The sequence below is a fragment of the Saccoglossus kowalevskii genome, chromosome 8 (genome assembly GCF_978046115.1).
Source record: "Saccoglossus kowalevskii chromosome 8, keSacKowa6.1, whole genome shotgun sequence".
Classification (NCBI taxonomy): Eukaryota; Metazoa; Hemichordata; class Enteropneusta; family Harrimaniidae; genus Saccoglossus; species Saccoglossus kowalevskii.
In genome coordinates this window covers 24917076-24932545 of record NC_140648.1, presented here as the reverse complement: position 1 = coordinate 24932545, position 15470 = coordinate 24917076, and the positions used below count along the sequence as shown (strand labels likewise).

Sequence of the window (15470 nt, the reverse complement as noted above, 5' to 3'; positions counted from 1 at the left end):
TTTGTTTTTAATGAAAAAATACCATTGCTCCATATATAATCTTTGAATTATAACAACACTGCTGATACTGCCTTGTCGTGGATGTATTGTACCAGTTCTGTCGAGGTCTGGAGTTAGGAAGCATTAATATTTCTTTCAGATGGATAAGTTTGATAGCAAAATCAGAAAAAATATAAATATTTAAAAGTCGGATATTGTATACACGATTATTCGTTTCATTCGGCAATCTGGAGCACATGATTTTTAAATTAGCCGGCATATGCGTTGCAGGTCTTTAGCCACCGACCAGCCATACAATGAGGCTACATACCATGTTTACACGACGGTTCCATGGCAACTAAAACAGATGGCACACCTACACATAATTAAATTCGATATGAAATGTTAAGCCTACTACACAATTGAAGACAAGATCACGCCCTATCCATCCAATGTTCACACTGTAAATGCGCCACCTTACATCGCACGAAATCAGTGTTTTCGGAATTAACGGCAAGATCTTCATTGCAAAGAAGGTTTTGGTGTTCATGAAAGTGCTTAGTATTGTGTCAGTAGTTCGTGCTGATAAACACAGCGCTATAGCTTTTACCGACTATAACTATATATATGACAATGTGTTATTTTCTTATGAATACATTTAATCGACACATGGACACCCCCGAGTTGTAGGTATTTTGGAAATCGTGATACAAACAACAGAAAAGCGATTTACTTAAAAACTTTGACCTCGGGCAATTAATCTTACACAATGATTTGACAGGGCATAAAAAATAGGTTCATGGATTCAAGAAGTTATTTAAAAATCTAGCTTTTTACGTGAATATAAAGTTGGCGATCAGCATAATAATTCTCTTCGCTAAACACTTCATCAGATGCTCATCCCAACCGCATTCAATTTCAATGAAAATGGAGAACTTAGCTTTGTAAACACTTTCACTATGCTTTCTGCAATCCGACCACGGAGCGTTGAAACAAAATATAATTCCGATAAATACAATGATACATGACAGTGCTCACATTTGTGAAAACACGCGTTCGAACACTGTAGCGCTTTAAACAAAACCAAATATTTTCCATGATAAACATATTTTACAGACACACCATTCATGTGAAAAGACAGACCCATATTTCTATATTCTTTTTTTTCAGGACGATTGTTAACATGGAGATTATTTGATGTACTTCATGCACCATGGTATGTTATGAAATCGCCAGAAGTGAACTTCCATGATATGGCTAGTTTGGCGAAGGAGAATACCTTTATGGTAAAGTCAGTAATGTGTCGAGTGCTTCCGGATTTCTATACAAGAATGATGCATTCATCAACACCTATTGTTCGAATAAGCATTACTGGAGTTGGCAAGACGTCATTTAGTAGCACATTTCAACTGATGGATAACGCGAATAACAGTTTATTGGCCCATACAGAACAGAGAGTGATTTCTATCTCCAAGCAAACAAAACAAGTCGGTAGCCTACCGGAATGGTTTATTGAAAAATACAGGCAGTTGATGGAAGATATTAAACCAGAGTTAATGAATAAGATTATCATGAAACCGGAGAAAACGTACAAGTTCAGCACCCAAGTACATGAAGAAGATAGTGTGATGAACTTTATGTACGCAGCATATGCTGTGTATTTAAAGTGGTGTGAGGAATGTGCTGCTCGTGCTACTGCACGTGGCATATATCCTTCATTTAGAGGTAACATTAATAATTACCGGATTGAAAGAATGTGCCAACTTTACATGCGCCATACTACGATTGGGGATATGATTACTACTGAAACCTGGGAGGCCAAAGATCAGCCTGGAAAGCTGAATTTCATAATCACTGAAGCAGAAAAAGATGTTTTCCATGGCATGTTACACTATAAAGATAAAGACAACTATTGAATCAATTTGTTTTGTATGTTAGTTTTTAAAAAAACAAACCTTCTTTCCCAAATAAATTATAATGTTAGCTCTTATAAAGAGTTCTATGGTTTGACTTCACTGAAGAATACAGACATAGCTTTGATTATCGTATTTTATCATTGCTGTGTATTTGGAAGGTATGCACAGGTAATGCAACTTAATTTTTACAGTGTGTTCACATGGTTGGTGAACATTTTATGACTGCATTTCCTATAAGTTAGTGTTGAATTCATAGTGGTTCAGGCATTTAGTTGCATAGTTATAATTATAGTGTTAGTGTTTAGATTTTATAAGTATAGTTATAGGACTGATTATAGTTATTACATTGTTATATGGTTATAGTGATGTTACACGTGATTGTTGTTATGAATACAAGTTCGAATAAAATATCGATACGAATACGAATACAGTTGAGTCATTGCGCGTGTGTGATTAGTTACATGATTATGAGTACGACGGCGACACGAATATGTTAACAACTACAATAGGAGTATATGAATGCATTATTGAAGGAATGCTTTTGTGTGCGATCACGATATTGGAGTAATACATATATATATATTTATTCGTTATTGAATGATTACTGCTGTCTTGCGTCACAATTATCTTTTTCGAAGCTTTCGAACCCCCAGCTATTTTTTTTTATAGCACAGTCAAGATCCATTTCTCGTTACAGATCGCAATGCAGTTTTGATCTCCGATCTTTGGACCTTTACAAAACCCAGATCAATCACTTGGCAACTAAAACGCGCCAATCATGTGTGTTACAAATAACATAGAATCTTTACATAATAAATCTTAAAACACTGTTTACACACCCCACAATGGAGTTCCATAGTGAAGTTCCCGAGTAAACCTTTATTTTGTAGTATACTTATCCTATTTCTGTTCCAGTTAAAACAAGTGTTCTTCACCTGATATTGTATGTGTAAGATGTTTAATTTACCAGAATGTCGTGCATACTGGTTGTTTACAATATCGAACCGTCAGTAATATGACTTTTATTTGTTAACTTAGGATACATTGGTTTTCGAATTTGTGAGATATTCAAAATTCTAAACAGTTTGGACAACAATTTATATTACTACATAAGGCACAAAATAACACTCCGCGTACACTATACTACTTTTATATGGATTTCTTAATGAAATGAAATAAAACAGTTTAACATTTCTTTTTCTGTGGTAAGTATTCAGTCTTGTGGAAGAGATAATTAAACTAAAATTGCAACATCTGCATTATTATAGGCGTTTACTACTTGGGAGAACAGTTACTTACAACTCGTACTTCTGCTCTGTAGACTCAAGTACAAAAAAACAGCCATGCTTACCCAACAATTGAAAACCACGTAATTAACAAAATACAAATAAATTGGGAAATAGTTATTTATGGTTGTTTCGAATTTATTTATTTTTGTTTTAAATTTGTGAAAGTTTATATTGTAATTATTGATATTAAAAAAATATGCAGATATACAACAGGCTTAATTATCATTCAAAACAGCCAGTAGCAAATCATATGAACATGAAGTTATCACAATAATTACTAATTCATTTGTAAAAGTTTATATTGTAATTGTCATTCAAAACAGCCATGCCTTTTGATTTATTTTTCATTTTTACAGGTATCAATGTTTCGTGTTGAGTTGCGTTAGTTATAACCTGGAATCCATTCATTCCGAGTACAATGAACACTCACAAATGTCCTGGTGAATTACTATGTAACTACGTTATCGGCACATGTCATCACTGATTGGCTATCTCCATGACTTCATTACATTACCATGGGAACTGGCATGTGCAGACTCGCCATACAAAAGGCCCACAGACAGCCCTTCAGACCGAATCCCTAGTCTATTATTCGTAGATCACAGAAGACATCTAGTCTACGTCAGTTGAAAAGCTTATTTACATTTTACTGTTTTATTTATTTCAAACGCGTGTGGTCGGTGCATTTGAGTGCGTTTATTTCCTTTATGTTTATATAAAATTACAGGGTATGTACTGCAATCGATCTGCAACGAATACTTACACGTCCGGGCCATTGTTATCGGTAAGGGAAACACAAATAGATACGGTTGTGCAGATGTTATTATTATTATCATTGACACCACGCCCCAGTTGTGACGTCAGGCTTTGCATACATACACACTACACCTAGAAACGCGTGAATATTTTGAAATATTTGCAAATATATGTATATGGAAACAATTAGGGTCTATAAGCTTATTAAAAGGACATACACATCGACCTTTTTCTAGTAGAGTTTACTGAATGAACAAAACAAGTAGTCTCCCGCATAAGATATCATCACAAAATGAACAAATCTGAGAGAGGTCCACCTGTAGTGCCTATATGTATAATGTCAAAGCAATCAAACTTTCGGTTTTCAACAAGAAGGCGAAAATATCACTTTTCACTAAAATAAAAAAAAATGTTCATGAAATTAATGATATCATCACAACATGAACAAATCTAATCTATCTAAGGTACATATACACTAAGTATCAAAGCACTCAGGCTTGTGGTTTTCAAGAAGAATTTGAAAAAGTAAAAAATTGATTGTCCGTCTTCGTCCGTATCCATCACTCATATGACAAGTAGCTTGTTAGATCTTGATCTGTATATTTATATGGTTGGGTTTCTAACAGCATAAAGAAACCCAAACAAGATAACACTTCTAATGGGAATCTGTCGCACTAATTTTCACTCTGAAACACTTTCATCAAAAAGTGGTGTATCCTGGTAACATGTAGATAATTGTTCCCGAGATTCATGGAATAATATAATTTGATATTTATAATTTTCTTGTAATCAGCAATACATAAAACCCAAAATGTGAATATATTTTAGATGAAAATAATATCATTTATATTTAAACTACCTACAATATTTTGTTGAATGTGACTTTTATAGTACCTTGACATTTACAGTACACTGCTGGAGCTCGCCCTTCCCAGCAATTTAAATGACCTTGCTGGCACTTCCCACTTTGAGCAACATATATATTAAGTTGCTAGAACTCTCCACCGACAATTACAGTACCTTGCTGGCACTCGCTATCTCCAGCAATATTAATAGTACCTTCAAGTTGCTGGCACTCACCACCCGCCATGTCATTTTAGGGATCTTGCTTGCATTCGTGATCCCCTGTAACATTTATGGTACCTTGCTGGCAGTCAACACCCGTTGTGTAAGCCCTATAGTTGTCCCATAAGGCATTGCTTTGGGCATGCGCAGTTGCGTTGTAATATGGCGTCTGCCTTATAATAAATATAGTTCGCCCAGTTATCCGTTTAGTATCGACTCGTGTTATAGCCATCCTAACACGAAATGGTGTCAGAAGTGAACCTGAATATTTGAAGTAACACTACAGTACCCCATACGCTCGCCTCCTCTAGTGGATCACGAGAAAATGATACTTGCTTCCATGTTCCGTTTCCCGACAAGTTGGACCTCTCTGATGATAGAAGTCGCGCTGCTGACTGGGAACTTTTTGAACAAGTTCAGACGAACTTTGAAATATCGTCAGGTCTTCCCACAAGCATTCAACTCACTCAGTTTTTACAGTGAAGGTGACAAACAAGCAGTGGCGGATCCAGCAAAATGTATTGGGGGTCCAAACTTCGCTTAAAATTTACGGAGCATAAATCGCAGAGAAGCTATGCGTAATCCAGATGCATTATCAGTGGATAGCTCTTCATATTGCCTTGGCGCAGTTTTGAGACAACTGGATAATGACAATATTTGGAAGCCAGTTGCACTCGCATCAAAATCTCTACTTCCAACTGAAACTCGCTATGCGCAAATTGAGAAAGAATCTCTAGCTGCAACCTGGGGATGTAATCTTTTCGAACAGTATCTGATATGACTAAAGTTCACACTGGAGACAGATCATAAACCCTTGAACGCACTATTGGGATCTAAGGCACTCGACGAACTGCCACAGCGCATCCAACGAATGAGTATACGTCTTATGCCATTTGACTATCAAATTAACTACGTCCCTGGTAATGAACTGTATATTGCAGATACTATATCACGAGCTCGATGTCTAACGTGGCTTCGATTACAAGCGATCCATTTGATGATGATAAAATGGATGCTTACGTAAATCTTGTAGTGGAGGGATTCCCTGCAACAGATATATACGATTGAAACAAATTCTTGATCACCAACGTGAAGACGAACTCATTCAACAATTATGTGTGTATGTCAACGAGGGCTGGCCAGACAGAAGTCAGCTGAAAGATGGACTATTGAAAGAATATTGGTAATATAATGCTTATCTTACTATAGTAAATGGTCTCCTACTGTACCGCTCACGTATATTCATTCATTGCGTATAGACATGTTAGATCGTATTCACGAGGGTCACCAAGGAATCGTGAAATGTCGACAGCATGTCTCACAGACTATTTGGTGGCCAGGAATATCTCGTCAAAATTTCCAGTAAGATCGCCAGAATCTCGATAGAACTGCTGAAATCTTCTATATTACCTTTTCTACTAAAATTGGTATCTACTAGTTGTTGACTATTTCTCTCGATTTATAGAAATGGCAAAACTCTATGATTTGACAAGTGACACAATAATCAAGCACTTGAAATCGATCTTTGCAAGACATGGTGTTCTTGAGACCGTCGTCAGTGACAAAAGCACACAATACATGTCTACACAATTCAGTACCTTTGCACAGGACTATGGGTTCATTCATATAGCCATGAGCCCCGGACATTCCTCAGGCAACGGTGAAGTGGAAATAGCTGTAGCAACTCTCAAAAAATGCTAAGCGAAAGATCCATATGCGCTCTCTTGAGCTACCGAAGTACTCCTCTCGCTTGCGAAATCAGTCCAGCAGAATTACCTATGGATCACAAACTGAGAACCAAACTCCTGGTCGTGCCAGAAAATCTAGAGCCGGTTGTTCCTGATCGCAATTTGCTAAGATCTAAGGAAGAATACATTCGTCTCCGTACAAAGACAAACTTTGACAGTTGTCATCGAGTCAAAGAACTTTCACTACTACGACCGAGAGGTGAAGTATGGATCCCAGACCGAAAGGAAAGGGGAATAGTAGAATCATACTTGGTGAAAACACCTACTGGTAGTTTTCGCAGATATCGTGTTCAACTGAATAAACTTCCAGCTGACAGTGTGAAGACTCCACAAGACTCTGTAACGGACAATACTGAACTTAGAAACCCTAAAATACACTCTCCAGTAAATCACATAGTGAAACAGAGCCCATTAAATGTGATACTAGTGTTATGAAACACCCCTATATAACCCGTTCAGACAGAGTATGCAAACCCAATTCTAAGTATACTGACACTCAACATGCATGTGTTCATATTGCAGAAACTATAGTTGGATCCTTATTCCCTATCCGTTATTTGGCATGAGCCAATGTGTTAAACCGTTATCTAGTTCGAAATATTCCCTGTGTTACAGTTCCACGTTCGATGTAATTATATTCTTTCTAGATTTGCAGAATCGTTTATGCTCGTTTTAGGACACTTGAAAGCAAACAGTGGACTAGACATAAAGAAAGGGAGATGTGGTGTAAGCCCTATAGTTGTCCCATAAGGCATTGCTTTGAGCATGCACAGTTCTGATACTTGTAAGGCCTTATAATAAATATAGTTCGTCAAGTTATCTGTTTAGTATCGACTCGTGTTTCTGCCATTCTAACATGACACCACCCCAACAACATTTACAGTACATTGTTGGCACTCGCGACCTCCGGCAACATTTACAGTACCTTGCTGGCAGTCACGACCTCCAGCAACATTTATGGTCCCTTGCTGCCACCCGCCAACTCCACTGACATTTACAGTATCTTGCTGACCCTTCCAAACTTCTGTTCCAATAGATGTTTAAAATCACTTTATTATTATATGTACTGCTAAAGAAGTGAAGATGCTGTACGAGTATTACATTGAACACTATATTTTATTGCACACTTAAACAATTGTCCTCAGTCACAGTGCATAAGTTCCTGGCTAAGATCATTATTTGATTTTAGCTTTTTATTTTAACATCTGTCGTACATCAGAGAGTCCAATTTAAGTTGTTTGGTTTCTAGGCTTTGGGAGTTCTTCCATCATGTCAGGATTATTCTGCCAATCATAATCCGTTCTTGTGATATCATGAAGTGAGTGTTTCTCATCTGTAAAAACAATATAATCACATGGTGAATATTGAGTTTCAATTACCGTCAGACGCGATCTAATTATATTTGCGCATGCGTAACCTACCTAGTAACTGGCGAGGGTAGGGCAAAAATAATAAAAGTCAAAAGACACCGGTAGACATGCAAATCGGAAGAAGTCAGCGGCATACTTTTTAAAGATAGCAGAGTGAGTGCGGGTGGGTACAAACAAGGGCAGCTAAAAGAACTAGTTAAGACAGCGGAGAAACGTGGATTTTCAGTTGAAAAAGATGATTTTTCAGAGAAAATGGACTGAATAAGAGATGGTACGTGTGTGTTTCAGTAAATGATCTTAATGACATAGTATGAAAATATTACACAATAGCTTAGGCAGAATAGAGGCTAGTACGAGTTAGTTTCAAGATGATGGCGGTTTTATTTCACGGGGATTTTTACGTTGCGAGTTGGAAACATTGATGTTTGGTACACTAGGAACGTTCAAAATCTGTCTTACCTTCCGGTTTGTTGACCACAGGTCACGCAATATACACAAGCGCTATCAATTCGGAAACAGGAATTTATATCAACCAAATAACAAATCTTCACGATTAAATCTTGGGGAAAAATATTTCACACCTGCAAAAAAAAAAAAAAAAAAATACACAGTTTCTCTTCCATCGCCGCACCCGAAGTTTCGTGACGTGAGGCTTTGCGATATGCACGCAGTACATGTTTACTTTGATTTGACATATATATTTTCTGTGCCGTTTATTCTACATTATTTACAGAGTTTCTAATGGTCTACCTGTTAAGTTTTTATGAAACTTTTCGGTATTTGTTTTGAACCACAACAACTTTTCTTATTTCAAAGTACTTCCCATCCATTCACCTGATAGGTCATGTGATAAATTAATAACAAATATTCATGCAATAAATATTTTTAGTTGAGTATACAACGAAACAGTACATCAACCAGAGGAAACGTCCAGCACGAATCATCAACTGAAACTAAAACGAATGATGATTGTCATTGTAGTGTACTCATCAGTGGGTTCACATTAATGTTATTAAGCTATAGAGCCTTATTGTATGTTAACCCGGAAGTACTATTAATTAATTCATTACATCCAAGATGGAAGCCCAGAGCTGAGTTCAATCTGTTGTGTTTGTGTATTTTAATTCAGACCATCCACTGTCTTATTGAAGACAGGGACTGTCCAGTCACAGCATGAAGTGTGTTTCCTGTGTTTATGAAGTGAGACGTTCAAAATGCTATTCATCGCCAAACTAACGATGAGGCATCATAAAAACACCACAATGACTACTTCACCAGTGCAATCTTACAAAACACAATCATACAGTAACCAACAATATTTGGAAAAATAAGACAACTCATCATGAAATTGAACAAAGTTCTGAAGATATGGTGATCTAAATAAACACGTTTGGCAAATCCAGTCAAGTCAAAATGGCACTATGTGCAATATCATCACTTCCATCAGGCTTACTGCTGGTCAGCGCACGTGATAATGGACCGTTGTGCCAACAGCAGGGCGAATGGTAAACCGTGTTTTTGACACGTGATGCTTACATCATAACACGACCATGACCCTGACTCGACTTGACTTGACCAAGAACTGTTGGTGTCTGGTACAAAAAATCACATGTCAATGACTTCTGGGCATGCGTAGAACGCTTTTTAGTCACTGGATTCAACATTATACTGATGAGGAGGTGCAGCTAGAACATGTTTCCCAGCGATTTAAACACGAGTTTTAGTCGTTATATATACTTTTCCGAAAACTGCATCCTTAGAATTACATACAAAATCTAACAGTCTGATTGCACGTTTTCATTGACATATTGCCATTCATGCTGTTAGCTGCATTGAATAGGATTCACATAAGTAGCAGATGGTGTCTGCCATCTAGGAGCGGTTTTCAGAACAACTACTATATAATTTCCGAAAAGCAGTGCGTTCAGAAATAATATATTTCCCAAAAGCTTTGGGAATAAGGTCCGTTTAAAGTCGACAGCAGAGTTAAATATGTTTATTTGAAGGAGTGGTGAGAATATATTGTCTGCAACAAACGCACACTCCAGGATGCTCAATAAATACACAGCAGGAACAGGACTTTCAACAACATTAGCACGGAATTATTGCTAGCAGAGTGGTGCACACAGTGCTGCTGATAAATGTGACACACTGGCAAGACGGTCGTTAACAAATACGTGGTAGGTGAGTCATTATTTCCCTCACGTGATGGGCGAACATTTTAACAACACAAATTGGAGCTTGTTTGTCAACGAGAGCTGATTTCATTATTTACATACTTGGGGCAGACATAGAATAAATTGCTGATCTGAACTGCAGATATATGAGGGAAGGTAAATAAATACCATCAAACCTTTCAGTCACATACAGGTAAGTAAAAGCACCACTAGTTTCCTGCCTACATCCAAACTGGTGGCCGTAATAATTATACAACTTTCATCTCCAGCATCCTTGCACTTCAATACCTGCCTTAGTTCACTCAATTCAAGTTTTAATGTCATTTAGGTAGGTACAATGCTTGTCTCCCCTTAAAATAACAGTTAAAACCAATATCTCTTCGTAATATATCGAACAAGATAATCCTCTCACCAACCGCTACACTGTACCATAGATGTACTCCGATTATCGCTCAATTTCCACCAAATTTATAGTAACTATGGGATCAAAGTCACCCCCTTAGCTAAATTAGACTATCTTGCATGCCCCACTTATCGCTTGTATCACGGAGAAGGACAATAGCATGTTAAATTGTTGGTGGTTTCATGATTTGTGAAGTTATTTTATTCAATAATGGCCGTGTGATATTCAGAAAATAGAGGGCGTCGCACAATAATTGAGCTTACTACTTAAGCGGACACCCGAATTCGTGTCCTACTACATGTAGCGAATTTGTTATTTCGGGAAAGAACATGACAGTGTAGTACGTCGTAGGTACTTCTATTTTCAGTTCATATAACGCTCACGACACGCAAAGACAAGCTTATAGTTAATTTTCTAAATGAAAATAGCCAAGATGTCGATGAATCTATCATGGAGGGGTTGTTGTTGTGGGGACACATCGAGTATGGCTGATTTTGTTATCTGACTATATGCTAAGGCAAATATTATGTTAAATACGAATTAAATAGGCATGCATCGAATAGAAAGAAATTAGCAGTCACAAAAATAACTGTCCAAGGACAATGTAAATGCCTTGTGTACAAGGGAAGAGCTCGACACTAGACCCAATCAAACACGCATGGCCTGAATAACAAATGCTACCATTCATAAAGGACCTGCCATATACATTTACAGACTACGATTTTAAAACTTAAAAAACTTAACCAAGCGACACAAACATAATACCATAAACTATGCATGAGTATAGTAATTTCATGCACACTTTCATCCATGCACACTTTTCAACTATGCAATATATTTTTGAGGAATCGACATAGAATGAATAAAGAGGACTGCAAATCGGACATCTTTATTCGAATTTCGAAACCGGAATTTGATATGCACCTGTGACCAAATATGCATAATCCCGGTACAAGGTGTTAATGCAATCGTCCTGTTCATCACCGAGAAACGGCTCCGGGTACGTTTACAGACTGCGTTTTCAGGATTTCGCACAAAATAACATACCCCATGGTAATATATATGATTACAGTATTAAATATAGTGCAAAAAAATGGCCGCTAATCATTCGTTTGTATTCAAACAATATGACGTGCACCTGCAATCCTTGATCCTGATACAATGTTTAAAATAAAATGTGTCTGTTCATCTCTAAGGAATGGTTCCAGGCATGTTTGATAACCAGAAATCAAATGGCGATGACGTATTTGTCATTAGTCTAGTAGGAAAATAGAGTTGCCATGCATCCCCATGATACATTTTTAATCTGCATTTTTACAATCCTCAGGTGTGTGAGAACAGAATTCATTTGGTCCTATTTCAAAACAAATGTCACATGTGGGCCATTCAGCCGTTTTTTGTCCGCCATCTTGGATTTCTTAGGTCGCAAAAGTTAGTAGGGGCAGTATAAAGAAATTTAGTTGCAGGTGCAAATTGGATATTATTGGATATGACCTGTCATATTAACTCATTAGTAATTCAATTAGTTTGTTGATGTGTCATCAGAGTCAAAAGGTCACGTTAAATAGACACTAAGTCAATATACTTATTTTTACCCTCCCTACAAGTAAATGTATCTCTTAGAATTCGTCTTTGCTTGATGGAAAGTGTACATGTACAGGCAGTTTTTAAAACAAAAGAAATTATTCAACTTTAGTACAAAGTTATTAATTTTTTTATGAAAATATTAGATAAATGTTGGCATGCCTGCCTGCTTGTAGTTAACTGGTGGTGAATAATTGTCTTTTTTAGGTAAAGACGATAGACTAACGATTGTGTGGTGAAAGTGCATGGTTAGTTGTATTTGCTGGTGGTTGTTCGAAAGCAAAAAAACACAGAACTGATCAAGATCGCAATTTAGAGGAACTGTAAAAATCTCCTCCTGTATGTATATTACATGTGAGTGGCATACAACATGGTGGATTTATACCGTTTCACAATATAGGAAAAGCTTGAGATGGTCTATGGGAGAAACAGCTCCTTCAGCCATATAATGCACCTGCTCGTATGCAGCAGGCTGTGTGTAGGTTATTTCTAGACAGTCTATACAATGTGGAGACTTAGAAATCACTATCACTATCATCGGGTATGTTATCAAGTCTTTATCAAAGATCAAGATCGTTTGAAATGTATTGTACCAGCGATAAAACAACGATTAGATTCCCCTAAACCTCTTCCAAGAACGTTTTTCCGCCATAATGCATTTTTATGTGAAAAGCGTGAGATGAAAGTGTCTCGAAAGACTGAACTTTGTGTTCAGTTTGCATCTTTCAGGGGAAAGGACGCAGCTTGGACTCGTATAGAATCCCAATCCCTAGAAGTAAGAGACAATTGTTTACAACGCAAGGTGACAGGTGAAGTCATTTCATAGATCATTCAAACTGAGACATGTGCTTCATTTACGTGATCAAGTCAACACTTGAAGTTCATCAACGCTTGTTTGGTGTAGTCCTAGATTTTAAAGTGTAGACAGAAGGAGGTTGCATGAAAGTACTCCCCCTCATTTGAGTTCTCAGAAAAATACCAAAAACTGTGTGGTAACTCCAGGGCCTTTTCACACTGTGATGAATTATATGGGCATGTTGGAAGGTCATGAATGCATGAATTCAGGCTACCTGTATACCTTGTTGCCTTGGTAGAGCGGATGGCTTTTTCAATAAGTCCAACAAAGCTGCACTACTACATTTCCTCACAGATGATGGTCAGGATGATCCTTATCCAAAAGGTGCCCCACATATCCAAGATGGTAATGCACTTTTTCATTCTCTGATAAGAATATCACCTACGTTTTGAGAAGTATGTCTGAAAGTGTGAGATGGTGGCCAAGACAAATTTTATCTTCTCAACTGATTCTTACCATCCTGATTCTATCAAAGCTCAGGAGAGATTATGTCGAGGATCTTTAAAGCAGTATCTTATACAAAGGCCTGCAACAGTGACTTCAAGCTTTTCCTGGCAAATGAACACAATAAAACTTAGGTATCCGAACTACCATTCTGGTTACAGAGCAGCAATGTAGCAGAATATCGCATGGATCAATGTGGAACAGCGCTGTTGGTAGTGGATGGCAAGACATACCATTTGTATCTATCCGATAGTGGGATAAGTAATTGAATTCTTTCGAAGGCAGGAACAAGTTCGACCCCCTCAAGAAATTAAAATGATATCCAATTTATTTAGGTATTTGTTCTATTATCAATAACATCCTCTGACTATTTCTTTATTTAAGTGGGGTTGTCAATATAATTGCACTCTTCTTCTTTCAGAATGGTCAGAAGCCAGGAAAAATTGATAACTTTAAGGCATTCACATCTATTGCCATTGTACATGGAATTATGTTAAGGAAGATGGTTGAGGTATGATGAACAACTGACAACAACACACAAATTGACCTCACCTGGTTGTCGCCTTGCCGAGACAACTTAATCCCACATATTGGTCGAGTGAACCATTGCCTTGCTATCAACATGCCAGCATATATTCTAATCTTCTTGTCTCAAAGCCATATGATCCTCGACAAAGCTGGGAAAGAAATGGTAGGGCGTTTTTGAGCCTATTGTAGGCTTGTGCATCATATAAATATAATATCAATTAGGAATCAGTAGAAGTGAGTGTACAAACGAATAAAACAAGGATCGTAATAGTCCAGGACTTTTTGTAACATATCATATATTTTACCATTGCAAAAAGGGAGAGAAACAAGATGTGTCAAATTGTAATTTCACGATAAATTAATTACAAATATGCATCTCAATATTTTCATGTATTTTTACAGACAGGATTAAAGATGTTCGTGTTAGTTGAAAAACATACCTTATATGTAAACTTTCTCTCCTGCAAATCTGAAACCAATAAGAAATGCAGGGCAGATAACGACGACAAATTTAGACCTTTGAAGTGTCATTTTGAACCATGATTGTTGTGTGATTGTGTGATTTTATGATTTCCAATGATAATTTGTATCTGTAACAGATAAGGCTCTTTATATTTCCCCACCCTTAACTTTTGTGTCCTAAGAAATACAAGATGGCAAACAAGAAACAAACAGCTAAACGATCCACATGTGACATTTTTTAGAATGGGAACAAAGGAAATTCCATTCCCATACACCTCAGGGATTATTAAAATGTATCATGGGGGACCCCTATCTTTCTCTTCAACTACATGTAATCTCATCAGTTAAAAATAACTGATAACTTACCACGCAAGTTTGATAATGCATTGCCATGCCATTTTCTAGGGAATAGTATAACAATACCTCTGCCAGATTTCCAGTCAATGTGAAACAAATTGCATAAACTGATTTTAGTTTGAAGAACCCGTTATAATTACTGATTACCGATATAATTATTTGTTTTAATTTCAGTCATGGATATCACTTGCTATCAAATGTTATTTTTGTTGGTAACATCTTCAGCTTGCATATTGTATGGTGCTAGTATGATGAGCAATGTCAAATGGCCACACATCGCTGAATGGAATTCTTTTTTTAAAGTTGAAGAAGATCGAAAGGCTAATTTATCAGTTAAAGACAGAATTATATTATCTGATCGAAAACCTTCTTTGGAAATTACAAATAAAAAAGATCAAACCGTTAATCTATTAGTTAAAGAAAAAATTAACTTATTGGAACATGACATTTCTGCAGAACGTTCGATGCTAGAAGTAAAAAGAAAAGAATTCGGAATTACAGCTGAGATGGTTGTTAATGCACTAGCTCACAAAACA

The 15470-nt window shown here is 36.9% G+C and overlaps 1 long non-coding RNA gene across 2 annotated transcripts; it reads right to left on the bottom strand.

Moving 5' to 3' along the window:
* Positions 1-7787: 7787 nt before the first annotated feature.
* On the bottom strand, positions 7788-14219 carry LOC144351876 (uncharacterized). 2 transcript variants are annotated; one of them, XR_013420470.1, is made up of 3 exons: positions 14140-14219; positions 8583-8704; positions 7788-8086 (listed from the first exon to the last, which is right to left on the bottom strand). It is a non-coding gene; the product is annotated as an uncharacterized LOC144351876 (long non-coding RNA). The 2 variants fall into 2 exon arrangements; XR_013420468.1 differs by lacking the exon at positions 14140-14219 and adding an exon at positions 9660-9740.
* Positions 14220-15470: the final 1251 nt, after the last annotated feature.